General features: G+C 41.4%; 1 protein-coding gene across 1 annotated transcript in view; it reads left to right on the top strand.

The window, feature by feature from the left end:
- LOC146860951 (cytosolic 5'-nucleotidase 1A-like) overlaps window positions 1-27,397 on the top strand; it is a 149,928-nt gene that overhangs the window by 62,186 nt on the left and 60,345 nt on the right. The gene's annotated exons all lie outside the window — the stretch shown is intronic.

Genomic DNA, 27,397 nt, shown 5'->3' with positions numbered 1-27,397 from the left:
TGGGGTGAACAAATCCTACAAGAAAGTAAAAGAGCTCAGGAGTGTGGGTTCCTAGAGAGATAAAAAGATCTTACCTCTGACGCAACAAATTAAGAAGCTGTGCGGAAAATAAATGGAAAAAGAATTAAAAAAGTATCAATAGGCGTGCCGTATGTGATAGGTGGGGAGTAACTGTAAATACAATGTAGACAACTAACGGGCGTTTCCAAAACACGTACGAAGTCTTACCTCTGAAAAGTAGTCTAAGAAGCTGCAAGGAGAGTAAAGAAAACAATGTTTTACTATTAACGGCGTGACCGCAGATGGCGGAGAAGATAACTACCGTGTATACTCGTGGAGGAGATCTTACTTTAATGGTATTTCGGGGCGAGAGTAACCAACGATTCTCCTCACTGGATGGGCGAGTGTAAAGGGAGTCTCAAGCGAGGGTACTACTTCAAAGTGGGAACCGGAAACTGCACCGGAACTATTCGAAATAAACGACGGACAAAGGAAATCAACAGAGTGTTACTCATAGAGCAGACGCCCGAAAGCGCCATCTTGAAACGGAGTCAAAAGACTACCAAGATGATTAGCAAAAGCGCCTAGGTACAAATAATATTGTAATATGAGCTTTGAAATAATAAAACAAAGTTTTCAGAAAAAGGTATTAATCGTTTGCGACTGCGAGCTTGCGAATGGAAAAGCAACCAGAATTCTAAGGGCCGGATATCCCAATCTGGAGCTTGTAAATACAATGAATTCTCTGGGTAGAGAAAGGATCGCTATTTGCACGGATCTATGAATACAGCCTCAGAGTTTGGGTCTAAGCCTCCAGTGTTACGGAACAAACATATAAAGAATGTAGATTACAAAGCCGGCAATTGTGTGAGGGTAAAAATCAGAGAGTCACCGAGGGAAACGAAAGGATGACCTGTGGCTACAGCATAGTATACCAAGTGATGATAAAAGTGTGGGTGTAGGATTGTGCTGGAGTACTAGGCACTGGCCTAAAATGTGTGAAGTCACCTAGGGCTTCTTAGGTTGGTTAGTTAGTTCATGATTAAATGAAACAAGACATGTCCAACCTGTCATTAAGACCTGTTGGTGCCATGGTATCTAGAAATTTGATCCAAAAGATCTCCCTTTGTAGGAGTCTCAAGTGGGTGTTGACTCCTTGTTGTTGCTCCACATGTTCGATTATTTGGAATCTAAGTTGGGATATGGAGTGACATGCTTCATGCCAGTGGGACGCCAGAGGTGAGCTTGTGCTCTTGGTTCTGATGCGACTTTTGTGTTCAGTAAGTCGTGTTTTCATTTTCCGTTGTGTTTTTCCTACATATAGTTTGCCGCAAGGGCATTTGATTCCATAGATTACATTTATGGTATCACAACTGCTGGTATGTCGGAGCTGAACGTCCTTGCCTGTAGTGGGATGTTTTAAAATGTTTCCTGGGATGATGTTGTTGCAATGCGAACAGTTTTGACATTTCACAGTTCCTTTATTGGTGGAGATGGTCTGCGGTTTCTGTGTAGATGAGAGAAGTTCTCGGATATTTTGTCCTCTTGTGTAAGCATGCAAAGGCAGTTCACGAAAGATGTCGTTGAAATCGGTTTCGTTGGATAGTAGTTCCCAACGTTTGTTGATGATTCTTTTGATGGCTGTGGAACTGGTCGAAAAGTTAGATAGAAACACTATGTTTGATCTGTTTGTTTTGCTGGCCGTTGCAAGTAATTCTACGCGTGATTTTGCCATCGCTCTTTGTGCACAAGAGTCAATGATTGTAGGGGGGTACCCCCGTGCCTGGTATTTTTCTTTGTATTCACTGATCTTGGCTGTGCTATCAGATATGTCTGAACAGATTCGTTTAATCCGAATGAACTGTGAGTAAGGTAAATTATTGATGAGATTATTGGGATGGAAGCTAGAGAATTGTAGCGCATTGTTGCGGTCTGTCGGTTTAGTGTAGATTGTGGTGCTTAGTCCATGTCCATCTGGATTTTTGTTGATGGTGACGTCAAGATATTGGATGGTGAGGGTGTCAATTTTATGGGTGAATTGAATCCTTGGGTTGTGGGAATTGAGAGTGGTTATCATTTGTTCAAGGAGTTGTAGTGAATTAGTCCAAACCAAAAAGATGTCATCAATATATCGACAGTATGTATAAATGTTTGACCACCACCGGGGAATGTCCATGATGTACTCTTGCTCGAACATAGCCATGAAGATGTTGGCATACGATGGGGCCCCCGGAAAACCCATAGACGTTCCCGAGAGTTGAGCATAGAATCTTTCGTCCCATTTGAAGTAGCTGTGGTGGAGGCAAAAATGTAATAGTTGTAGAATGAAAACTTTTTCTGTGTCAATGTCTTCGCGTTGGAGAAGGGCCCATTCAACTGCCTCCATTCCTGTGGAGTGAGGAATAGAGGTGTAAAGAGCCACCACATCGATGGTGCACAATAGCCAGGTGGATTGGATGTTGGGTTGAATCAGCTCAAGTTTTTTAAGAAAGTCCGTGGTATCCTTAGTGTATGACCACCAGTTCTGGACAAACTTCTGTAGATAGTGATCTAGATATTTGCCCACGGAATCAAAAATTGAACCACATCCTGAAACAATGGGTCTGAAAGGTGGTTGTTGTAAATTTTTATGTATTTTAGGTAGCATGTAGAGATGGGGTCTGCGTGGATCTGGTGTGGTAAGGAACTGTCTAGTTTGTTCGTCGATCCACCCTGAATCATATGCTTTTTTCAGGATGTCTTGTAGGATGGTGTCCAGTTGTGATGTAGGATCGGTTTGTAATGGTAAATATATGGATGGATCATTCACATGCTTGTTGACTTGTTGCAGGTAGAATTCTGTGTCCATTATGACAATTGCTCCTCCCTTGTCAGCGGGTTGAATGGTTATGTCAGGATTGTTGGCAAGGGTTCTTAATGTAATTCTTTCTTTGTTCGTCAAGTTCTGGTGTGTCTTCGAACGAAGAGTCAGGTTTTTTATGTCCTTTTTTACCATGATCTCAAATGTATCCAACATTTTGTGGGACACTGGGGCTTGGAAAGTATTGCGAGGCTTGAATTTCGTGGATCTACCAGTTTCAGAGGTGTCATCTGTGGCCACAATGTTGGAAAAATAGTGACGTAAACGTAATGTCCGCATAAACTTATACAATGCAACATCTATTTCCAATGGGTTAGCGTGACTGGTTGGAACAAAAGACAAGCCTCTGTTCAGAACAGCTTTTTGATGGGGTGTGATGTTAACTGAGGAAATGTTTATGATCAGGGAATGTTCTTCCCGCTGCGTAGCGATTTTCCTGCCCTTTCCTCGCCTGGTTTTGATGTTGCACTTTGTGTCTCTGGGTGTAAGGCTGGTGGTAGTCCTTGGTCCGGGGCCTGGGACAAAAAAGACACTGACCTTGTTTTTTCGACTTGTTCAGTAGTATCCTTGGTTGGAGTTTGTTGGTGAGAGGACGAGGTTCCAGGCTGCACAGGTATTCTAGATGTTGAAATATCCTTATCTGAAACCAGACTTTCTTCTGATGAGTGCGTATTAGGTTTACGTGGTTCAAATCTTTTGCGTGCATATATTTCGGCCCAGGTGTAAACCTCGTTTAACTTGTAGTCGATAGTATCTCTTTTGTACTTCCTTAACTTCCTCTCTTGTAATTCTCTGCTGTACTTGTCGAGTTTGATGTTTATGTCAGAATTACTTGCAACGGCCAGCAAAACAAACAGATCAAACATAGTGTTTCTATCTAAATTTTCGACCAGTTCCACAGCCATCAAAAGAATCATCAACAAACGTTGGGAACTACTATCCAACGAAACCGATTTCAACGACATCTTTCGTGAACTGCCTTTGCATGCTTACACAAGAGGCCAAAATATCCGAGAACTTCTCTCATCTACACAGAAACCGCAGACCATCTCCACCAATAAAGGAACTGTGAAATGTCAAAACTGTTCGCATTGCAACAACATCATCCCAGGAAACATTTTAAAACATCCCACTACAGGCAAGGATGTTCAGCTCCGACATACCAGCAGTTGTGATACCATAAATGTAATCTATGGAATCAAATGCCCTTGCGGCAAACTATATGTAGGAAAAACACAACGGAAAATGAAAACACGACTTACTGAACACAAAAGTCGCATCAGAACCAAGAGCACAAGCTCACCTCTGGCGTCCCACTGGCATGAAGCATGTCACTCCATATCCCAACTTAGATTCCAAATAATCGAACATGTGGAGCAACAACAAGGAGTCAACACCCACTTGAGACTCCTACAAAGGGAGATCTTTTGGATCAAATTTCTAGATACCATGGCACCAACAGGTCTTAATGACAGGTTGGACATGTCTTGTTTCATTTAATCATGAACTAACTAACCAACCTAAGAAGCCCTAGGTGACTTCACACATTTTAGGCCAGTGCCTAGTACTCCAGCACAATCCTACACCCACACTTTTATCATCACTTGGTATACTATGCTGTAGCCACAGGTCATCCTTTCGTTTCCCTCGGTGACTCTCTGATTTTTACCCTCACACAATTGCCGGCTTTGTAATCTACATTCTTTATATGTTTGTTCCGTAACACTGGAGGCTTAGACCCAAACTCTGAGGCTGTATTCATAGATCCGTGCAAATAGCGATCCTTTCTCTACCCAGAGAATTCATTGTATTTACAAGCTCCAGATTGGGATATCCGGCCCTTAGAATTCTGGTTGCTTTTCCATTCGCAAGCTCGCAGTCGCAAACGATTAATACCTTTTTCTGAAAACTTTGTTTTATTATTTCAAAGCTCATATTACAATATTATTTGTACCTAGGCGCTTTTGCTAATCATCTTGGTAGTCTTTTGACTCCGTTTCAAGATGGCGCTTTCGGGCGTCTGCTCTATGAGTAACACTCTGTTGATTTCCTTTGTCCGTCGTTTATTTCGAATAGTTCCGGTGCAGTTTCCGGTTCCCACTTTGAAGTAGTACCCTCGCTTGAGACTCCCTTTACACTCGCCCATCCAGTGAGGAGAATCGTTGGTTACTCTCGCCCCGAAATACCATTAAGGTAAGATCTCCTCCACGAGTATACACGGTAGTTATCTTCTCCGCCATCTGCGGTCACGCCGTTAATAGTAAAACATTGTTTTCTTTACTCTCCTTGCAGCTTCTTAGACTACTTTTCAGAGGTAAGACTTCGTACGTGTTTTGGAAACGCCCGTTAGTTGTCTACATTGTATTTACAGTTACTCCCCACCTATCACATACGGCACGCCTATTGATACTTTTTAAATTCTTTTTCCATTTATTTTCCGCACAGCTTCTTAATTTGTTGCGTCAGAGGTAAGATCTTTTTATCTCTCTAGGAACCCACACTCCTGAGCTCTTTTACTTTCTTGTAGGATTTGTTCACCCCAATAACCCTTCATGGTACGTTTTTACAATTACAGAATCACGAGGTTTCTTACTACCAGGTAAGCCTGTTTTTGGCAATCCTCTGCTAGCATCGTTTACATATATCCTACAGCCTGAGCTGTAGCTCACATGGTCTTATTTTCATTTATTTCAGAACACACACAATAGCAAACACGAACAGGTAACCCCGTTTTGAGAACTCGCTGCTTAACATTATATTTTGAGATTGAGCTCCCAGTGAATAGCACTCACCAGCAACATGGTTTACGCTTTATCTTTCAGATCAGCCCCTGACGAAGGAACCGGCTGGTTCCGAAATGCATTGGGCATTAACATTTCTGTTGTGTTGTAATTTTGATGCATTATTATATGTCTATATTAAGCAATTGAATTGATGCCACACATGGTTGTTATATGTAATTGAATGTGTTATGCATACATGATATGAATTTATTTTGGAACAAATCGCAATATGTTTATTAGTTGTTTTACATTCAAACACTGCAAAAAATGTATGATAATGTCTTGTTTCAGTGTTGAAAATTAAACACATCTTGACTTCAAAAATTGTATAGTGTCAGACTAGACACTTTGTGAACAGTGCACGGTTACATACAGGTTCTCATCCTGTCAATATCTGGCTTTATTCATAGCAGGAGAGGACAAACTCCTGCATAACTGTAGCACCATTGTTTTTCTAACCTAGAACTACCGATAAGACTGACCACAGACCGGAGTGCTCTCCATATATAATCTCTGTTACATCAGCTCTTTTGTCCATCAAGGAGAAGCACCCACCCCTACTAAAAATGTAATTCGAATCAATAACGAACATAACAGATAACAGAGCAACTACTCTGGTCTATACCACAGACCAAGCATCCGAAATGTATTCCTTAATTCAGGAAGTAAAAAACATGGATACACACAGTGGCTCAATCTCACAACAACTTAAGCAACTTGAATATCTAACCAGACGTCAACTTAACCAACAACTTCATGCTTCTACACTAGTACAGTATCATAAATCCAAACGGATTCCCAGAGGATTACGACTATCAATAAGACCCATGCTATTCCGTTTTCACCTCAACCCCACCTTCATGAACAAATGGTTTTCAATCTTGAACAAATGTTCCCTTGATCTGATTCTTCTTATTATCGAGGAGCTCTCTAAAACCATCAAAGATCTCGAACAAGAAATTAACACACTGAAAGATGAACTTCAAAATAGGTTAGAACATGATACCTGGCGAATTAACCTAGAAGGCTTGAACATCAAACTCGACAAGTACAGCAGAGAATTACAAGAGGGGAAGTTAAGGAAGTACAAAAGAGATACTATCGACTACAAGTTAAACGAGGTTTACACCTGGGCCGAAATATATGCACGCAAAAGATTTGAACCACGTAAACCTAATACGCACTCATCAGAAGAAAGTCTGGTTTCAGATAAGGATATTTCAACATCTAGAATACCTGTGCAGCCTGGAACCTCGTCCTCTCACCAACAAACTCCAACCAAGGATACTACTGAACAAGTCGAAAAAACAAGCTCAGTGTCTTTTTTGTCCCAGGCCCCGGACCACCACCAGCCTTACACCCAGAGACACAAAGTGCAACATCAAAACCAGGCGAGGAAAGGGCAGGAAAATCGCTACGCAGCGGGAAGAACATTCCCTGATCATAAACATTTCCTCAGTTAACATCACACCCCATCAAAAAGCTGTTCTGAACAGAGGCTTGTCTTTTGTTCCAACCAGTCACGCTAACCCATTGGAAATAGATGTTGCATTGTATAAGTTTATGCGGACATTACGTTTACGTCACTATTTTTCCAACATTGTGGCCACAGATGACACCTCTGAAACTGGTAGATCCACGAAATTCAAGCCTCGCAATACTTTCCAAGCCCCAGTGTCCCACAAAATGTTGGATACATTTGAGATCATGGTAAAAAAGGACATAAAAAACCTGACTCTTCGTTCGAAGACACACCAGAACTTGACGAACAAAGAAAGAATTACATTAAGAACCCTTGCCAACAATCCTGACATAACCATTCAACCCGCTGACAAGGGAGGAGCAATTGTCATAATGGACACAGAATTCTACCTGCAACAAGTCAACAAGCATGTGAATGATCCATCCATATATTTACCATTACAAACCGATCCTACATCACAACTGGACACCATCCTACAAGACATCCTGAAAAAAGCATATGATTCAGGGTGGATCGACGAACAAACTAGACAGTTCCTTACCACACCAGATCCACGCAGACCCCATCTCTACATGCTACCTAAAATACATAAAAATTTACAACAACCACCTTTCAGACCCATTGTTTCAGGATGTGGTTCAATTTTTGATTCCGTGGGCAAATATCTAGATCACTATCTACAGAAGTTTGTCCAGAACTGGTGGTCATACACTAAGGATACCACGGACTTTCTTAAAAAACTTGAGCTGATTCAACCCAACATCCAATCCACCTGGCTATTGTGCACCATCGATGTGGTGGCTCTTTACACCTCTATTCCTCACTCCACAGGAATGGAGGCAGTTGAATGGGCCCTTCTCCAACGCGAAGACATTGACACAGAAAAAGTTTTCATTCTACAACTATTACATTTTTGCCTCCACCACAGCTACTTCAAATGGGACGAAAGATTCTATGCTCAACTCTCGGGAACGTCTATGGGTTTTCCGGGGGCCCCATCGTATGCCAACATCTTCATGGCTATGTTCGAGCAAGAGTACATCATGGACATTCCCCAGTGGTGGTCAAACATTTATACATACTGTCGATATATTGATGACATCTTTTTGGTTTGGACTAATTCACTACAACTCCTTGAACAAATGATAACCACTCTCAATTCCCACAACCCAAGGATTCAATTCACCCATAAAATTGACACCCTCACCATCCAATATCTTGACGTCACCATCAACAAAAATCCAGATGGACATGGACTAAGCACCACAATCTACACTAAACCGACAGACCGCAACAATGCGCTACAATTCTCTAGCTTCCATCCCAATAATCTCATCAATAATTTACCTTACTCACAGTTCATTCGGATTAAACGAATCTGTTCAGACATATCTGATAGCACAGCCAAGATCAGTGAATACAAAGAAAAATACCAGGCACGGGGGTACCCCCCTACAATCATTGACTCTTGTGCACAAAGAGCGATGGCAAAATCACGCGTAGAATTACTTGCAACGGCCAGCAAAACAAACAGATCAAACATAGTGTTTCTATCTAAATTTTCGACCAGTTCCACAGCCATCAAAAGAATCATCAACAAACGTTGGGAACTACTATCCAACGAAACCGATTTCAACGACATCTTTCGTGAACTGCCTTTGCATGCTTACACAAGAGGCCAAAATATCCGAGAACTTCTCTCATCTACACAGAAACCGCAGACCATCTCCACCAATAAAGGAACTGTGAAATGTCAAAACTGTTCGCATTGCAACAACATCATCCCAGGAAACATTTTAAAACATCCCACTACAGGCAAGGACGTTCAGCTCCGACATACCAGCAGTTGTGATACCATAAATGTAATCTATGGAATCAAATGCCCTTGCGGCAAACTATATGTAGGAAAAACACAACGGAAAATGAAAACACGACTTACTGAACACAAAAGTCGCATCAGAACCAAGAGCACAAGCTCACCTCTGGCGTCCCACTGGCATGAAGCATGTCACTCCATATCCCAACTTAGATTCCAAATAATCGAACATGTGGAGCAACAACAAGGAGTCAACACCCACTTGAGACTCCTACAAAGGGAGATCTTTTGGATCAAATTTCTAGATACCATGGCACCAACAGGTCTTAATGACAGGTTGGACATGTCTTGTTTCATTTAATCATGAACTAACTAACCAACCTAAGAAGCCCTAGGTGACTTCACACATTTTAGGCCAGTGCCTAGTACTCCAGCACAATCCTACACCCACACTTTTATCATCACTTGGTATACTATGCTGTAGCCACAGGTCATCCTTTCGTTTCCCTCGGTGACTCTCTGATTTTTACCCTCACACAATTGCCGGCTTTGTAATCTACATTCTTTATATGTTTGTTCCGTAACACTGGAGGCTTAGACCCAAACTCTGAGGCTGTATTCATAGATCCGTGCAAATAGCGATCCTTTCTCTACCCAGAGAATTCATTGTATTTACAAGCTCCAGATTGGGATATCCGGCCCTTAGAATTCTGGTTGCTTTTCCATTCGCAAGCTCGCAGTCGCAAACGATTAATACCTTTTTCTGAAAACTTTGTTTTATTATTTCAAAGCTCATATTACAATATTATTTGTACCTAGGCGCTTTTGCTAATCATCTTGGTAGTCTTTTGACTCCGTTTCAAGATGGCGCTTTCGGGCGTCTGCTCTATGAGTAACACTCTGTTGATTTCCTTTGTCCGTCGTTTATTTCGAATAGTTCCGGTGCAGTTTCCGGTTCCCACTTTGAAGTAGTACCCTCGCTTGAGACTCCCTTTACACTCGCCCATCCAGTGAGGAGAATCGTTGGTTACTCTCGCCCCGAAATACCATTAAGGTAAGATCTCCTCCACGAGTATACACGGTAGTTATCTTCTCCGCCATCTGCGGTCACGCCGTTAATAGTAAAACATTGTTTTCTTTACTCTCCTTGCAGCTTCTTAGACTACTTTTCAGAGGTAAGACTTCGTACGTGTTTTGGAAACGCCCGTTAGTTGTCTACATTGTATTTACAGTTACTCCCCACCTATCACATACGGCACGCCTATTGATACTTTTTAAATTCTTTTTCCATTTATTTTCCGCACAGCTTCTTAATTTGTTGCGTCAGAGGTAAGATCTTTTTATCTCTCTAGGAACCCACACTCCTGAGCTCTTTTACTTTCTTGTAGGATTTGTTCACCCCAATAACCCTTCATGGTACGTTTTTACAATTACAGAATCACGAGGTTTCTTACTACCAGGTAAGCCTGTTTTTGGCAATCCTCTGCTAGCATCGTTTACATATATCCTACAGCCTGAGCTGTAGCTCACATGGTCTTATTTTCATTTATTTCAGAACACACACAATAGCAAACACGAACAGGTAACCCCTTTTTGAGAACTCGCTGCTTAACATTATATTTTGAGATTGAGCTCCCAGTGAATAGCACTCACCAGCAACATGGTTTACGCTTTATCTTTCAGATCAGCCCCTGACGAAGGAACCGGCTGGTTCCGAAATGCATTGGGCATTAACATTTCTGTTGTGTTGTAATTTTGATGCATTATTATATGTCTATATTAAGCAATTGAATTGATGCCACACATGGTTGTTATATGTAATTGAATGTGTTATGCATACATGATATGAATTTATTTTGGAACAAATCGCAATATGTTTATTAGTTGTTTTACATTCAAACACTGCAAAAAATTTATGATAATGTCTTGTTTCAGTGTTGAAAATTAAACACATCTTGACTTCAAAAATTGTATAGTGTCAGACTAGACACTTTGTGAACAGTGCACGGTTACATACAGGTTCTCATCCTGTCAATATCTGGCTTTATTCATAGCAGGAGAGGACAAACTCCTGCATAACTGTAGCACCATTGTTTTTCTAACCTAGAACTACCGATAAGACTGACCACAGACCGGAGTGCTCTCCATATATAATCTCTGTTACATCAGCTCTTTTGTCCATCAAGGAGAAGCACCCACCCCTACTAAAAATGTAATTCGAATCAATAACGAACATAACAGATAACAGAGCAACTACTCTGGTCTATACCACAGACCAAGCATCCGAAATGTATTCCTTAATTCAGGAAGTAAAAAACATGGATACACACAGTGGCTCAATCTCACAACAACTTAAGCAACTTGAATATCTAACCAGACGTCAACTTAACCAACAACTTCATGCTTCTACACTAGTACAGTATCATAAATCCAAACGGATTCCCAGAGGATTACGACTATCAATAAGACCCATGCTATTCCGTTTTCACCTCAACCCCACCTTCATGAACAAATGGTTTTCAATCTTGAACAAATGTTCCCTTGATCTGATTCTTCTTATTATCGAGGAGCTCTCTAAAACCATCAAAGATCTCGAACAAGAAATTAACACACTGAAAGATGAACTTCAAAATAGGTTAGAACATGATACCTGGCGAATTAACCTAGAAGGCTTGAACATCAAACTCGACAAGTACAGCAGAGAATTACAAGAGGGGAAGTTAAGGAAGTACAAAAGAGATACTATCGACTACAAGTTAAACGAGGTTTACACCTGGGCCGAAATATATGCACGCAAAAGATTTGAACCACGTAAACCTAATACGCACTCATCAGAAGAAAGTCTGGTTTCAGATAAGGATATTTCAACATCTAGAATACCTGTGCAGCCTGGAACCTCGTCCTCTCACCAACAAACTCCAACCAAGGATACTACTGAACAAGTCGAAAAAACAAGCTCAGTGTCTTTTTTGTCCCAGGCCCCGGACCAAGGACTACCACCAGCCTTACACCCAGAGACACAAAGTGCAACATCAAAACCAGGCGAGGAAAGGGCAGGAAAATCGCTACGCAGCGGGAAGAACATTCCCTGATCATAAACATTTCCTCAGTTAACATCACACCCCATCAAAAAGCTGTTCTGAACAGAGGCTTGTCTTTTGTTCCAACCAGTCACGCTAACCCATTGGAAATAGATGTTGCATTGTATAAGTTTATGCGGACATTACGTTTACGTCACTATTTTTCCAACATTGTGGCCACAGATGACACCTCTGAAACTGGTAGATCCACGAAATTCAAGCCTCGCAATACTTTCCAAGCCCCAGTGTCCCACAAAATGTTGGATACATTTGAGATCATGGTAAAAAAGGACATAAAAAACCTGACTCTTCGTTCGAAGACACACCAGAACTTGACGAACAAAGAAAGAATTACATTAAGAACCCTTGCCAACAATCCTGACATAACCATTCAACCCGCTGACAAGGGAGGAGCAATTGTCATAATGGACACAGAATTCTACCTGCAACAAGTCAACAAGCATGTGAATGATCCATCCATATATTTACCATTACAAACCGATCCTACATCACAACTGGACACCATCCTACAAGACATCCTGAAAAAAGCATATGATTCAGGGTGGATCGACGAACAAACTAGACAGTTCCTTACCACACCAGATCCACGCAGACCCCATCTCTACATGCTACCTAAAATACATAAAAATTTACAACAACCACCTTTCAGACCCATTGTTTCAGGATGTGGTTCAATTTTTGATTCCGTGGGCAAATATCTAGATCACTATCTACAGAAGTTTGTCCAGAACTGGTGGTCATACACTAAGGATACCACGGACTTTCTTAAAAAACTTGAGCTGATTCAACCCAACATCCAATCCACCTGGCTATTGTGCACCATCGATGTGGTGGCTCTTTACACCTCTATTCCTCACTCCACAGGAATGGAGGCAGTTGAATGGGCCCTTCTCCAACGCGAAGACATTGACACAGAAAAAGTTTTCATTCTACAACTATTACATTTTTGCCTCCACCACAGCTACTTCAAATGGGACGAAAGATTCTATGCTCAACTCTCGGGAACGTCTATGGGTTTTCCGGGGGCCCCATCGTATGCCAACATCTTCATGGCTATGTTCGAGCAAGAGTACATCATGGACATTCCCCAGTGGTGGTCAAACATTTATACATACTGTCGATATATTGATGACATCTTTTTGGTTTGGACTAATTCACTACAACTCCTTGAACAAATGATAACCACTCTCAATTCCCACAACCCAAGGATTCAATTCACCCATAAAATTGACACCCTCACCATCCAATATCTTGACGTCACCATCAACAAAAATCCAGATGGACATGGACTAAGCACCACAATCTACACTAAACCGACAGACCGCAACAATGCGCTACAATTCTCTAGCTTCCATCCCAATAATCTCATCAATAATTTACCTTACTCACAGTTCATTCGGATTAAACGAATCTGTTCAGACATATCTGATAGCACAGCCAAGATCAGTGAATACAAAGAAAAATACCAGGCACGGGGGTACCCCCCTACAATCATTGACTCTTGTGCACAAAGAGCGATGGCAAAATCACGCGTAGAATTACTTGCAACGGCCAGCAAAACAAACAGATCAAACATAGTGTTTCTATCTAAATTTTCGACCAGTTCCACAGCCATCAAAAGAATCATCAACAAACGTTGGGAACTACTATCCAACGAAACCGATTTCAACGACATCTTTCGTGAACTGCCTTTGCATGCTTACACAAGAGGCCAAAATATCCGAGAACTTCTCTCATCTACACAGAAACCGCAGACCATCTCCACCAATAAAGGAACTGTGAAATGTCAAAACTGTTCGCATTGCAACAACATCATCCCAGGAAACATTTTAAAACATCCCACTACAGGCAAGGACGTTCAGCTCCGACATACCAGCAGTTGTGATACCATAAATGTAATCTATGGAATCAAATGCCCTTGCGGCAAACTATATGTAGGAAAAACACAACGGAAAATGAAAACACGACTTACTGAACACAAAAGTCGCATCAGAACCAAGAGCACAAGCTCACCTCTGGCGTCCCACTGGCATGAAGCATGTCACTCCATATCCCAACTTAGATTCCAAATAATCGAACATGTGGAGCAACAACAAGGAGTCAACACCCACTTGAGACTCCTACAAAGGGAGATCTTTTGGATCAAATTTCTAGATACCATGGCACCAACAGGTCTTAATGACAGGTTGGACATGTCTTGTTTCATTTAATCATGAACTAACTAACCAACCTAAGAAGCCCTAGGTGACTTCACACATTTTAGGCCAGTGCCTAGTACTCCAGCACAATCCTACACCCACACTTTTATCATCACTTGGTATACTATGCTGTAGCCACAGGTCATCCTTTCGTTTCCCTCGGTGACTCTCTGATTTTTACCCTCACACAATTGCCGGCTTTGTAATCTACATTCTTTATATGTTTGTTCCGTAACACTGGAGGCTTAGACCCAAACTCTGAGGCTGTATTCATAGATCCGTGCAAATAGCGATCCTTTCTCTACCCAGAGAATTCATTGTATTTACAAGCTCCAGATTGGGATATCCGGCCCTTAGAATTCTGGTTGCTTTTCCATTCGCAAGCTCGCAGTCGCAAACGATTAATACCTTTTTCTGAAAACTTTGTTTTATTATTTCAAAGCTCATATTACAATATTATTTGTACCTAGGCGCTTTTGCTAATCATCTTGGTAGTCTTTTGACTCCGTTTCAAGATGGCGCTTTCGGGCGTCTGCTCTATGAGTAACACTCTGTTGATTTCCTTTGTCCGTCGTTTATTTCGAATAGTTCCGGTGCAGTTTCCGGTTCCCACTTTGAAGTAGTACCCTCGCTTGAGACTCCCTTTACACTCGCCCATCCAGTGAGGAGAATCGTTGGTTACTCTCGCCCCGAAATACCATTAAGGTAAGATCTCCTCCACGAGTATACACGGTAGTTATCTTCTCCGCCATCTGCGGTCACGCCGTTAATAGTAAAACATTGTTTTCTTTACTCTCCTTGCAGCTTCTTAGACTACTTTTCAGAGGTAAGACTTCGTACGTGTTTTGGAAACGCCCGTTAGTTGTCTACATTGTATTTACAGTTACTCCCCACCTATCACATACGGCACGCCTATTGATACTTTTTAAATTCTTTTTCCATTTATTTTCCGCACAGCTTCTTAATTTGTTGCGTCAGAGGTAAGATCTTTTTATCTCTCTAGGAACCCACACTCCTGAGCTCTTTTACTTTCTTGTAGGATTTGTTCACCCCAATAACCCTTCATGGTACGTTTTTACAATTACAGAATCACGAGGTTTCTTACTACCAGGTAAGCCTGTTTTTGGCAATCCTCTGCTAGCATCGTTTACATATATCCTACAGCCTGAGCTGTAGCTCACATGGTCTTATTTTCATTTATTTCAGAACACACACAATAGCAAACACGAACAGGTAACCCCTTTTTGAGAACTCGCTGCTTAACATTATATTTTGAGATTGAGCTCCCAGTGAATAGCACTCACCAGCAACATGGTTTACGCTTTATCTTTCAGATCAGCCCCTGACGAAGGAACCGGCTGGTTCCGAAATGCATTGGGCATTAACATTTCTGTTGTGTTGTAATTTTGATGCATTATTATATGTCTATATTAAGCAATTGAATTGATGCCACACATGGTTGTTATATGTAATTGAATGTGTTATGCATACATGATATGAATTTATTTTGGAACAAATCGCAATATGTTTATTAGTTGTTTTACATTCAAACACTGCAAAAAATTTATGATAATGTCTTGTTTCAGTGTTGAAAATTAAACACATCTTGACTTCAAAAATTGTATAGTGTCAGACTAGACACTTTGTGAACAGTGCACGGTTACATACAGGTTCTCATCCTGTCAATATCTGGCTTTATTCATAGCAGGAGAGGACAAACTCCTGCATAACTGTAGCACCATTGTTTTTCTAACCTAGAACTACCGATAAGACTGACCACAGACCGGAGTGCTCTCCATATATAATCTCTGTTACATCAGCTCTTTTGTCCATCAAGGAGAAGCACCCACCCCTACTAAAAATGTAATTCGAATCAATAACGAACATAACAGATAACAGAGCAACTACTCTGGTCTATACCACAGACCAAGCATCCGAAATGTATTCCTTAATTCAGGAAGTAAAAAACATGGATACACACAGTGGCTCAATCTCACAACAACTTAAGCAACTTGAATATCTAACCAGACGTCAACTTAACCAACAACTTCATGCTTCTACACTAGTACAGTATCATAAATCCAAACGGATTCCCAGAGGATTACGACTATCAATAAGACCCATGCTATTCCGTTTTCACCTCAACCCCACCTTCATGAACAAATGGTTTTCAATCTTGAACAAATGTTCCCTTGATCTGATTCTTCTTATTATCGAGGAGCTCTCTAAAACCATCAAAGATCTCGAACAAGAAATTAACACACTGAAAGATGAACTTCAAAATAGGTTAGAACATGATACCTGGCGAATTAACCTAGAAGGCTTGAACATCAAACTCGACAAGTACAGCAGAGAATTACAAGAGGGGAAGTTAAGGAAGTACAAAAGAGATACTATCGACTACAAGTTAAACGAGGTTTACACCTGGGCCGAAATATATGCACGCAAAAGATTTGAACCACGTAAACCTAATACGCACTCATCAGAAGAAAGTCTGGTTTCAGATAAGGATATTTCAACATCTAGAATACCTGTGCAGCCTGGAACCTCGTCCTCTCACCAACAAACTCCAACCAAGGATACTACTGAACAAGTCGAAAAAACAAGCTCAGTGTCTTTTTTGTCCCAGGCCCCGGACCAAGGACTACCACCAGCCTTACACCCAGAGACACAAAGTGCAACATCAAAACCAGGCGAGGAAAGGGCAGGAAAATCGCTACGCAGCGGGAAGAACATTCCCTGATCATAAACATTTCCTCAGTTAACATCACACCCCATCAAAAAGCTGTTCTGAACAGAGGCTTGTCTTTTGTTCCAACCAGTCACGCTAACCCATTGGAAATAGATGTTGCATTGTATAAGTTTATGCGGACATTACGTTTACGTCACTATTTTTCCAACATTGTGGCCACAGATGACACCTCTGAAACTGGTAGATCCACGAAATTCAAGCCTCGCAATACTTTCCAAGCCCCAGTGTCCCACAAAATGTTGGATACATTTGAGATCATGGTAAAAAAGGACATAAAAAACCTGACTCTTCGTTCGAAGACACACCAGAACTTGACGAACAAAGAAAGAATTACATTAAGAACCCTTGCCAACAATCCTGACATAACCATTCAACCCGCTGACAAGGGAGGAGCAATTGTCATAATGGACACAGAATTCTACCTGCAACAAGTCAACAAGCATGTGAATGATCCATCCATATATTTACCATTACAAACCGATCCTACATCACAACTGGACACCATCCTACAAGACATCCTGAAAAAAGCATATGATTCAGGGTGGATCGACGAACAAACTAGACAGTTCCTTACCACACCAGATCCACGCAGACCCCATCTCTACATGCTACCTAAAATACATAAAAATTTACAACAACCACCTTTCAGACCCATTGTTTCAGGATGTGGTTCAATTTTTGATTCCGTGGGCAAATATCTAGATCACTATCTACAGAAGTTTGTCCAGAACTGGTGGTCATACACTAAGGATACCACGGACTTTCTTAAAAAACTTGAGCTGATTCAACCCAACATCCAATCCACCTGGCTATTGTGCACCATCGATGTGGTGGCTCTTTACACCTCTATTCCTCACTCCACAGGAATGGAGGCAGTTGAATGGGCCCTTCTCCAACGCGAAGACATTGACACAGAAAAAGTTTTCATTCTACAACTATTACATTTTTGCCTCCACCACAGCTACTTCAAATGGGACGAAAGATTCTATGCTCAACTCTCGGGAACGTCTATGGGTTTTCCGGGGGCCCCATCGTATGCCAACATCTTCATGGCTATGTTCGAGCAAGAGTACATCATGGACATTCCCCAGTGGTGGTCAAACATTTATACATACTGTCGATATATTGATGACATCTTTTTGGTTTGGACTAATTCACTACAACTCCTTGAACAAATGATAACCACTCTCAATTCCCACAACCCAAGGATTCAATTCACCCATAAAATTGACACCCTCACCATCCAATATCTTGACGTCACCATCAACAAAAATCCAGATGGACATGGACTAAGCACCACAATCTACACTAAACCGACAGACCGCAACAATGCGCTACAATTCTCTAGCTTCCATCCCAATAATCTCATCAATAATTTACCTTACTCACAGTTCATTCGGATTAAACGAATCTGTTCAGACATATCTGATAGCACAGCCAAGATCAGTGAATACAAAGAAAAATACCAGGCACGGGGGTACCCCCCTACAATCATTGACTCTTGTGCACAAAGAGCGATGGCAAAATCACGCGTAGAATTACTTGCAACGGCCAGCAAAACAAACAGATCAAACATAGTGTTTCTATCTAAATTTTCGACCAGTTCCACAGCCATCAAAAGAATCATCAACAAACGTTGGGAACTACTATCCAACGAAACCGATTTCAACGACATCTTTCGTGAACTGCCTTTGCATGCTTACACAAGAGGCCAAAATATCCGAGAACTTCTCTCATCTACACAGAAACCGCAGACCATCTCCACCAATAAAGGAACTGTGAAATGTCAAAACTGTTCGCATTGCAACAACATCATCCCAGGAAACATTTTAAAACATCCCACTACAGGCAAGGACGTTCAGCTCCGACATACCAGCAGTTGTGATACCATAAATGTAATCTATGGAATCAAATGCCCTTGCGGCAAACTATATGTAGGAAAAACACAACGGAAAATGAAAACACGACTTACTGAACACAAAAGTCGCATCAGAACCAAGAGCACAAGCTCACCTCTGGCGTCCCACTGGCATGAAGCATGTCACTCCATATCCCAACTTAGATTCCAAATAATCGAACATGTGGAGCAACAACAAGGAGTCAACACCCACTTGAGACTCCTACAAAGGGAGATCTTTTGGATCAAATTTCTAGATACCATGGCACCAACAGGTCTTAATGACAGGTTGGACATGTCTTGTTTCATTTAATCATGAACTAACTAACCAACCTAAGAAGCCCTAGGTGACTTCACACATTTTAGGCCAGTGCCTAGTACTCCAGCACAATCCTACACCCACACTTTTATCATCACTTGGTATACTATGCTGTAGCCACAGGTCATCCTTTCGTTTCCCTCGGTGACTCTCTGATTTTTACCCTCACACAATTGCCGGCTTTGTAATCTACATTCTTTATATGTTTGTTCCGTAACACTGGAGGCTTAGACCCAAACTCTGAGGCTGTATTCATAGATCCGTGCAAATAGCGATCCTTTCTCTACCCAGAGAATTCATTGTATTTACAAGCTCCAGATTGGGATATCCGGCCCTTAGAATTCTGGTTGCTTTTCCATTCGCAAGCTCGCAGTCGCAAACGATTAATACCTTTTTCTGAAAACTTTGTTTTATTATTTCAAAGCTCATATTACAATATTATTTGTACCTAGGCGCTTTTGCTAATCATCTTGGTAGTCTTTTGACTCCGTTTCAAGATGGCGCTTTCGGGCGTCTGCTCTATGAGTAACACTCTGTTGATTTCCTTTGTCCGTCGTTTATTTCGAATAGTTCCGGTGCAGTTTCCGGTTCCCACTTTGAAGTAGTACCCTCGCTTGAGACTCCCTTTACACTCGCCCATCCAGTGAGGAGAATCGTTGGTTACTCTCGCCCCGAAATACCATTAAGGTAAGATCTCCTCCACGAGTATACACGGTAGTTATCTTCTCCGCCATCTGCGGTCACGCCGTTAATAGTAAAACATTGTTTTCTTTACTCTCCTTGCAGCTTCTTAGACTACTTTTCAGAGGTAAGACTTCGTACGTGTTTTGGAAACGCCCGTTAGTTGTCTACATTGTATTTACAGTTACTCCCCACCTATCACATACGGCACGCCTATTGATACTTTTTTAATTCTTTTTCCATTTATTTTCCGCACAGCTTCTTAATTTGTTGCGTCAGAGGTAAGATCTTTTTATCTCTCTAGGAACCCACACTCCTGAGCTCTTTTACTTTCTTGTAGGATTTGTTCACCCCAATAACCCTTCATGGTACGTTTTTACAATTACAGAATCACGAGGTTTCTTACTACCAGGTAAGCCTGTTTTTGGCAATCCTCTGCTAGCATCGTTTACATATATCCTACAGCCTGAGCTGTAGCTCACATGGTCTTATTTTCATTTATTTCAGAACACACACAATAGCAAACACGAACAGGTAACCCCTTTTTGAGAACTCGCTGCTTAACATTATATTTTGAGATTGAGCTCCCAGTGAATAGCACTCACCAGCAACATGGTTTACGCTTTATCTTTCAGATCAGCCCCTGACGAAGGAACCGGCTGGTTCCGAAATGCATTGGGCATTAACATTTCTGTTGTGTTGTAATTTTGATGCATTATTATATGTCTATATTAAGCAATTGAATTGATGCCACACATGGTTGTTATATGTAACTGAATGTGTTATGCATACATGATATGAATTTATTTTGGAACAAATCGCAATATGTTTATTAGTTGTTTTACATTCAAACACTGCAAAAAATTTATGATAATGTCTTGTTTCAGTGTTGAAAATTAAACACATCTTGACTTCAAAAATTGTATAGTGTCAGACTAGACACTTTGTGAACAGTGCACGGTTACATACAGGTTCTCATCCTGTCAATATCTGGCTTGGATAGTAATGCCAGCTGGCAAGTTAGATAGCTGAGTGGGTTTAGGCTCAACGCACTTCCAGGCGGAACAAATTCGCTTACACAAATTATGGAATGAGATGGTCCCTAGAGTAATAACCGATCGTTCTTCTGATTGATTAAATAAAATTCATTCGTCCTATGGCGCTTTATAGTCCAGGCATATGCCCATGCGTGCCTCGAGCTCATTGTGCCACAGGATTGTGATTTGTTTAGCAGATCATAGCTGGTGAATTTTAGTATTTTTTTCGATTTGCTTTAAAACGCGAACCTATTGGTAAAAAAAAAATCAGTGAATATCTTATCATAAAAGTATTTGTGTTTCCTGAACCGAAACTTTCTTTTAATCGTGGTTTATTAACATTTTCTTTTTAACTTTCCCCCCCCCAAAAAAATGTACGTTGGCGTTTGGATTCAGGCCTGTGACGCACACCTGCTTAAGCATTCTAGTGGTTTGACGCGCGGTCAGGCGCTGCATGCAGCCGGCCGCCCATCTTACTGATGGAAACACAGCCTGGCCTGCGGCCACGCCCTCTGTCTAACCACCAGTGCATGCAGTCTTCCCTCGGGCTGCAGTCAGCAGCCTAGAGCAAATATTGGAACCGACAGCAGGCCTGGCACCTTCTCATCTCCATTTCCGAGGGAATGGAGGATCAGCCTGGGCTTCGGCCTAGCCCACTCCTGACTACCCCCGCTGCACATTGCCTGCAGCTGTTGGCACAATCGGTGTGGTGTAGGGTCTGGTCAGCGACCTGGTCAGACATGTGCCATCGAAGTTTTTGTACGCGATATACAACTTGCTGCACACACATTTTAGCCATGAGTATTGCGCTTTGGACACAGGGCCCAATTTACAGCTCGACCTTGCACTAGCCCCTGTGCCACCGAGCTGTGGCCATGTGCAGTGACTTTGGGCACATGGTCTGACCACACAGTGTTCACTTTACATCCATTAATTGACTGCTCGCTTCACTCTCTGAATTTTATGTGCTCGATGTTTTTTTTGATTTTTAAAAACAAATTTTGGGGTCGATGAACCCTGACAAAACTCACAAAAAACATGGGCTTTTCTGTTTTTTGTGGACAGTATCTTCCCATTTATTACTTGCCCAAGTCAGGCCCGGTTCCATAAATGTTTATCTGGGTAGGCCAAGGGTGCGTTTGGGTGAATTTCTAACAATTCTGAAGGTAGACTACAAGCCTTAGAGACTAGTGTTTACACATGGACATCAAATCACTAAAATGCCAGGGGTAGCGGAAATGTCATCACACATCCTTGATCTTAATGACATCACAAGAAGTATCATCATATGACCTTTGACCCTCAATCTTCCTACGAATTGATGTCACATGACCTTCACCCTTATGACATCAAAATAATTGACATCGCTGAAGTTATAATAAAAGCCATAATAAAACATTACTAATACAATAACAGAACGTTAAAAAAATGTCTGTTTTAGATACCACTTGTATTAGGGTGCTGACGTCATATGAAAGATCATTAATCGTTTTTCTTAGTTTTACATGAAAAATGATGTGTTCATCTGAAGAGGATGATTCCACATTTATTCTTAGATAATGGTTAGACATTTATGATTCCCTTGTCGCTGCCATTGCAATGAGGCATGCACTGTCACTAAGAGAATATTATAATGCATGCAACTTCCTACAGTATATTACTGTGTGCCTCATACACAGACTAAAATACATAAACACCTTCAGAATCCACACTCAGAAACAGCCAGGTCTGGTGGACGAATGCATCCACTGTAGGGGCCTGTGCTCAACCTCATAGTCACAGGTCCAAGTCCCCACGGGCCCACTCAGCCTTTCATCCTTCTGAAGGCAATACAATGAGTACCATTGAGTTGGGTAACAATAAACATCTATTATTAAGTGTCAAAATACCCTTGGATGAACATGAATTTTCCAAATACACATTTTATGTTAGATAACTGAGGTGCAAAAGGACGCTCACAGGTCTGGGCTCCGGTGCCACTGCACCTGCTGCATCATTGGCTGGTAACATCGTGTCCCCACTCCCCCATACACACCACCTAACTGCAGCTTGCCTACGACATGAGGTACGGTTGCAACATTGCTGTTTTCTTCCGACATGAATATTTTAATATCTCAGCCAGTGTAAAAATAGAGAAAATCTCCCAAAGTCAGCATTTTTCCCCTTTACAGTGCATACTTGGAACAGTATTTATAAAAACAATGCACTTTAAAATGTGTTCTAGAGGTTCCTTAATTACACCTGACTAGGGTTGCCACCCGGCCGATTTTTTTTTTTACTGGCATCACTGGTATTTTAATGTCCCGGCTGGTACAAAAATTAGCAAAACCCAACTAAAGCAATAATTTTTAGCCCTTATCTGTACCTAATTCAAACAGCAAATATAAATGGAAAACACTTTTAAATGGATTCTAGAGCTGCAAAGATTCCTGACTATTAAATATAGTAAAAACAGACAGAAATATTATATTATTATCATGTCCATGCCTGTGCACACTCTTAAATCTACAACACATCGCAGGTATTTCTTTTGGAATGGTGACAACTCTACCCCATACTGATAATTAATGTAAACAAAGTGAAAAAGCATCACAATGTTTAGCCGTCCTCATGGCCTCTTCTGCCGACTGGGAGGGTCAAAGTTCATGTTTGGGTGGCCTGGCCCACATCCTCCTTCGGACCAGTGATGCTCTCCAGCCCATTATGCGCAAAAACCTCTTTTCAGGATGCAGGATAGGCCTGGCATTCTGTAATTGTCATCTCAACAAAAAATCAGTTGTTGCTAGCCAATCAGGTTCCTTTGGTCTGCTGATCCTGTCAGAATCCTTGGACCAAACCAAATAAATATATATATATATATATATATATATATATATATATATATATATATATATATATATATATATCTTGCAACAATGTAGCCCAAACGTTGTCGACGCCGGCGCTCGTTAGTGGGGTGGTGCGCTTCTACCGGCAGGGCTACGCCGGTGAATATCAAAAACGGTTCTCTGTCTCATGGCAGAAATTATGAAGCGCACTCAGTTGTGAACAGAAATGGTGGCAGTTTTATTATCAAGGTCTCGTCATGCCCAATGCGTTTTGCCTTCACATAAGGCTTGTTCATGGGATGTTAGCACAAAGGAAAGAGGGCATTTTTTATCTCGATACGCACACAGTTACTTCCTGTTTATGATGCAGTGCATTGTGGTGAGTGTAGTTCATTGTTTAACAAAACTTGTAACATTCAAGTTTACTTAGTGAAATGGTGGATATTAATGGAGGAGCCTGACCCACTCGCGCACCAACCTACAAAAGGATATGCTAATCAGCGAAAAAGTGATGCGTGAGGAAGGGATTTGTTACAGGCTGACGTCCTGTTACAATCGTGCTGCAGTCTGAGATTCCTTCTGGCCGTATGCAGTAATAAGAACAATATTATGGCATTCCATCTACTCACCTGACTGTCATCATACCGTATTCCATGTCTAACATCAGTGCATGTGCCAAAAATAACTTTCCAAATGGTGTTTAATGCGAGGACTTCCAGTTCGTATGTTCGCAGAATGCACATTGCACTATGGGATTTGCAGTTTTCCAAACTCAGTCACGTGATTAAAACCTTTTAAACAACTTCTGAGCTTACGCCTGCGTCTTCTTCCACCTGTGAGCAAAGCTATTTAAGCCGAAACGTTAGGAAATGGAAGCTGGCGCTGCTCGACCGAGCAAGGTATTTTAACTGCAGTAGTGGGCTTCAATATGTTTGTTTCTGCACAGTACATATATATATATATATATATATTCACTGAAAAAACCATAGGTTTCAGGCACGTTATAGTTAGGAGTTAGCATTTAAAAAACCTTAGAAATTCACTGAAAAAACCATAGGTTTCAGGGGCGTTATAGTTAGCTGGACTTTTCACTCATACAAAACCATTGAAATTCCCCCGTTATAGTTAGTTCAGCTAACTATAACTCACGCGCCCACGATGCACTGCTGATGACATCACATTACATCACTCATGACATGGTCAGTGACATCACTCATGACATCACTGATGACATCTCAAATGACATCACTGATGTCATCACTGATGACATCATTCAGTGAATGTGTGTTTTTCTGAAAATTACATATGTTTTATATATGTATATCTCAAGGTCGATGGAAGAATAAATGGGTATATAAGTGTCTAAATGGATGATTTGTTTTTGGAAAATTGATTGTATAACTGACTGATTAAATGTATCTTAGTGAATACATGGCTTAGTGAGTGAGTAATGTTTAAATATGTTAATATCTGTATCAGTCTCTCACTTTGTGTGTAAGTGGCTGCATGGGTTGGTGAGTAGCTACATGAGTGTCTATATAGGTTATTAGTTGGTTTTTTGAGTATCAGTATGAGTGTCTGAGTGGTTCGGTGGGGGTATTACGTAGTGCATAGGTGCATGAATGAGTGACTCACTGTTTGTATGAGTTGAAGACAGCATGTGTGCAGGACTGTATGGGTGGATGAGTGTGTGCATGGGTGTGTTAGTGAGTGAATGACTATCTCAATAGTGTCTTTATGAGTAACGACATATGTTTTAAACTAGTATTTGTGACTATTGGTGTATATAAGTGAGTATATGTGAGAGTGAGAGATTGAAAGAGTTCCTGTATGAATAAGTATGTGTTTCTATAAGTGATTGTTTAAAAGACTAAGTATGTGTAAGTTTCTGTAGAAGTAAGTATGGTGGTGTGTGTATACCTGTATATGCAAGTGAATGGATGTTTGATTCTTTATTAGCATGAGTGACCATGTGTGTGAGTAACTCTATGGATGAGTGGCATTGTGTAACAGGATGTATAGGTGTATGAGTACATATGATGAGTGAGTACATGTGTGATTGACTGTATAGGACTGTTGGTGAATGAGTGGATGTGTATGTGGATCTTAGAATTACTGAATAGGTTGTTGTAACTGGTATTGGTATGTCCATTGTTTTGAAAATTTTAGTTTCTATTTTTGAATGTGTGTATCAAAGGTTATATTAGGGGGAGAGGAGGTCTGCCATTCTATCACAAGGATGATGTTATCAGTGATGTCATCAGTGATGTCATTTGAGATGTCATGAGTGATGTCATGAGTGATGTCACTGACCATGTCATGAGTGAAGTAATATGTTACGTCATCAGCAGTGCATAGCGGGCGCGCGAGTTATAGTTAGCTGAACTAACTATAACGGGGAAATTTCAAGGTTTTGTACGAGTTAAAAGTCCAGCTAACTATAACGCCCCTGAAACCTATGGTTTTTTCAGTGAATTTCTAAGGTTTTTTTAAATGCTAATTCCTAACTATAAAGTGCCTGAAACCTATGTTTTTTTCAGTGAATTTCAAAGGTTTTTTAAATGCTAATTTCTAACTATGCCTACAGAGATAGGACATGTGAAGAAAGAAGAAAAAACGCACAGAAAGAAAAAAAAGAAATGCAGAAAGAAGCAACAGAAGTCCTCAAAGACGAAGAAAAGTGCAGGAAGAAGGATAACGTGCAGAAAGAACAAACAGAAGAGCAGAAAGAAGCCTTGTTGCAAAATCATCCTGTACCCTCAACTTTTTCAGACGGATACTGATGGTAACTGAGTCTGACTAACCAGTCCTAGAGCCAGTGCTATGTTAAAAGACACTCAAAATACAGTGAAAACACCTACATACACTAGGGAACACTATGCGTTGGGGTCCCCCTGTGATTAGCATGACCTCCTTGTAAGCCCCTAGGATATAATAGGGCAGGGGATTAAAACTACCTCTTAAAACACGCCACAGGGCGTGTTTGCACACGTTACCTCAGGCCCCGTCCCCTCCCTTCCCCACTGTGTAAATACGCCCTGTGGCCGTTTTAAGTTGGGAGATTAAGTCCCCTTGAATCGTGAGGGTCCCTAGGGTCCAACTAGACCACTAGGTACCTCCAGTAAGCGCCACAGAGCTGCATTGCAGAGAGATGTAAAAAGGGGCACGGCCTAGACCACCTCTCTGCAATGCAGCGCAGTGTCGCTTACTGGAAGCACCTGGTGAGCTAGTTGGTCCCCAGGGTCACTCAGGATTGAAGGGGAATTATTTCCCCAACTTAAAACGCGCCACAGGGCGTGTTTGCACACGTTAACTCCGGCCCCGTCCCCTCCCTTCACCACTGTGTAAACACGCCCTGTGGCCGTTTTTAGTTGGGAGATTAAGTTAATTTGAATCCTGAGGGTCCCTAGGGTCCAACTAGCCCACTAGGTACCTCCAGTAAGCACCACAGAGCTGCGTTGCAGAGAGGTGTAAAAAGTGGCACGGCCTGGACCACCTCTCTGCAACGCAGCTCTGTGGCGCTTACTGGAGGTACCTAGTGGGCTAGTTGGACCCTAGGGACCCTCAGGATTCAAATGAACTTAATCTCCCAACTAAAAACGGCCACAGGGCGTGTTTACACAGTGGTGAAGGGAGGGGACG

The sequence above is a fragment of the Triturus cristatus genome, chromosome 3_1 (genome assembly GCF_964204655.1).
Source record: "Triturus cristatus chromosome 3_1, aTriCri1.1, whole genome shotgun sequence".
NCBI classification, from domain to species: domain Eukaryota; kingdom Metazoa; phylum Chordata; class Amphibia; order Caudata; family Salamandridae; genus Triturus; species Triturus cristatus.
The sequence above is the reverse complement of the archived record's forward strand: the minus strand, read 5'-3'. Positions and strand labels throughout refer to the sequence as shown.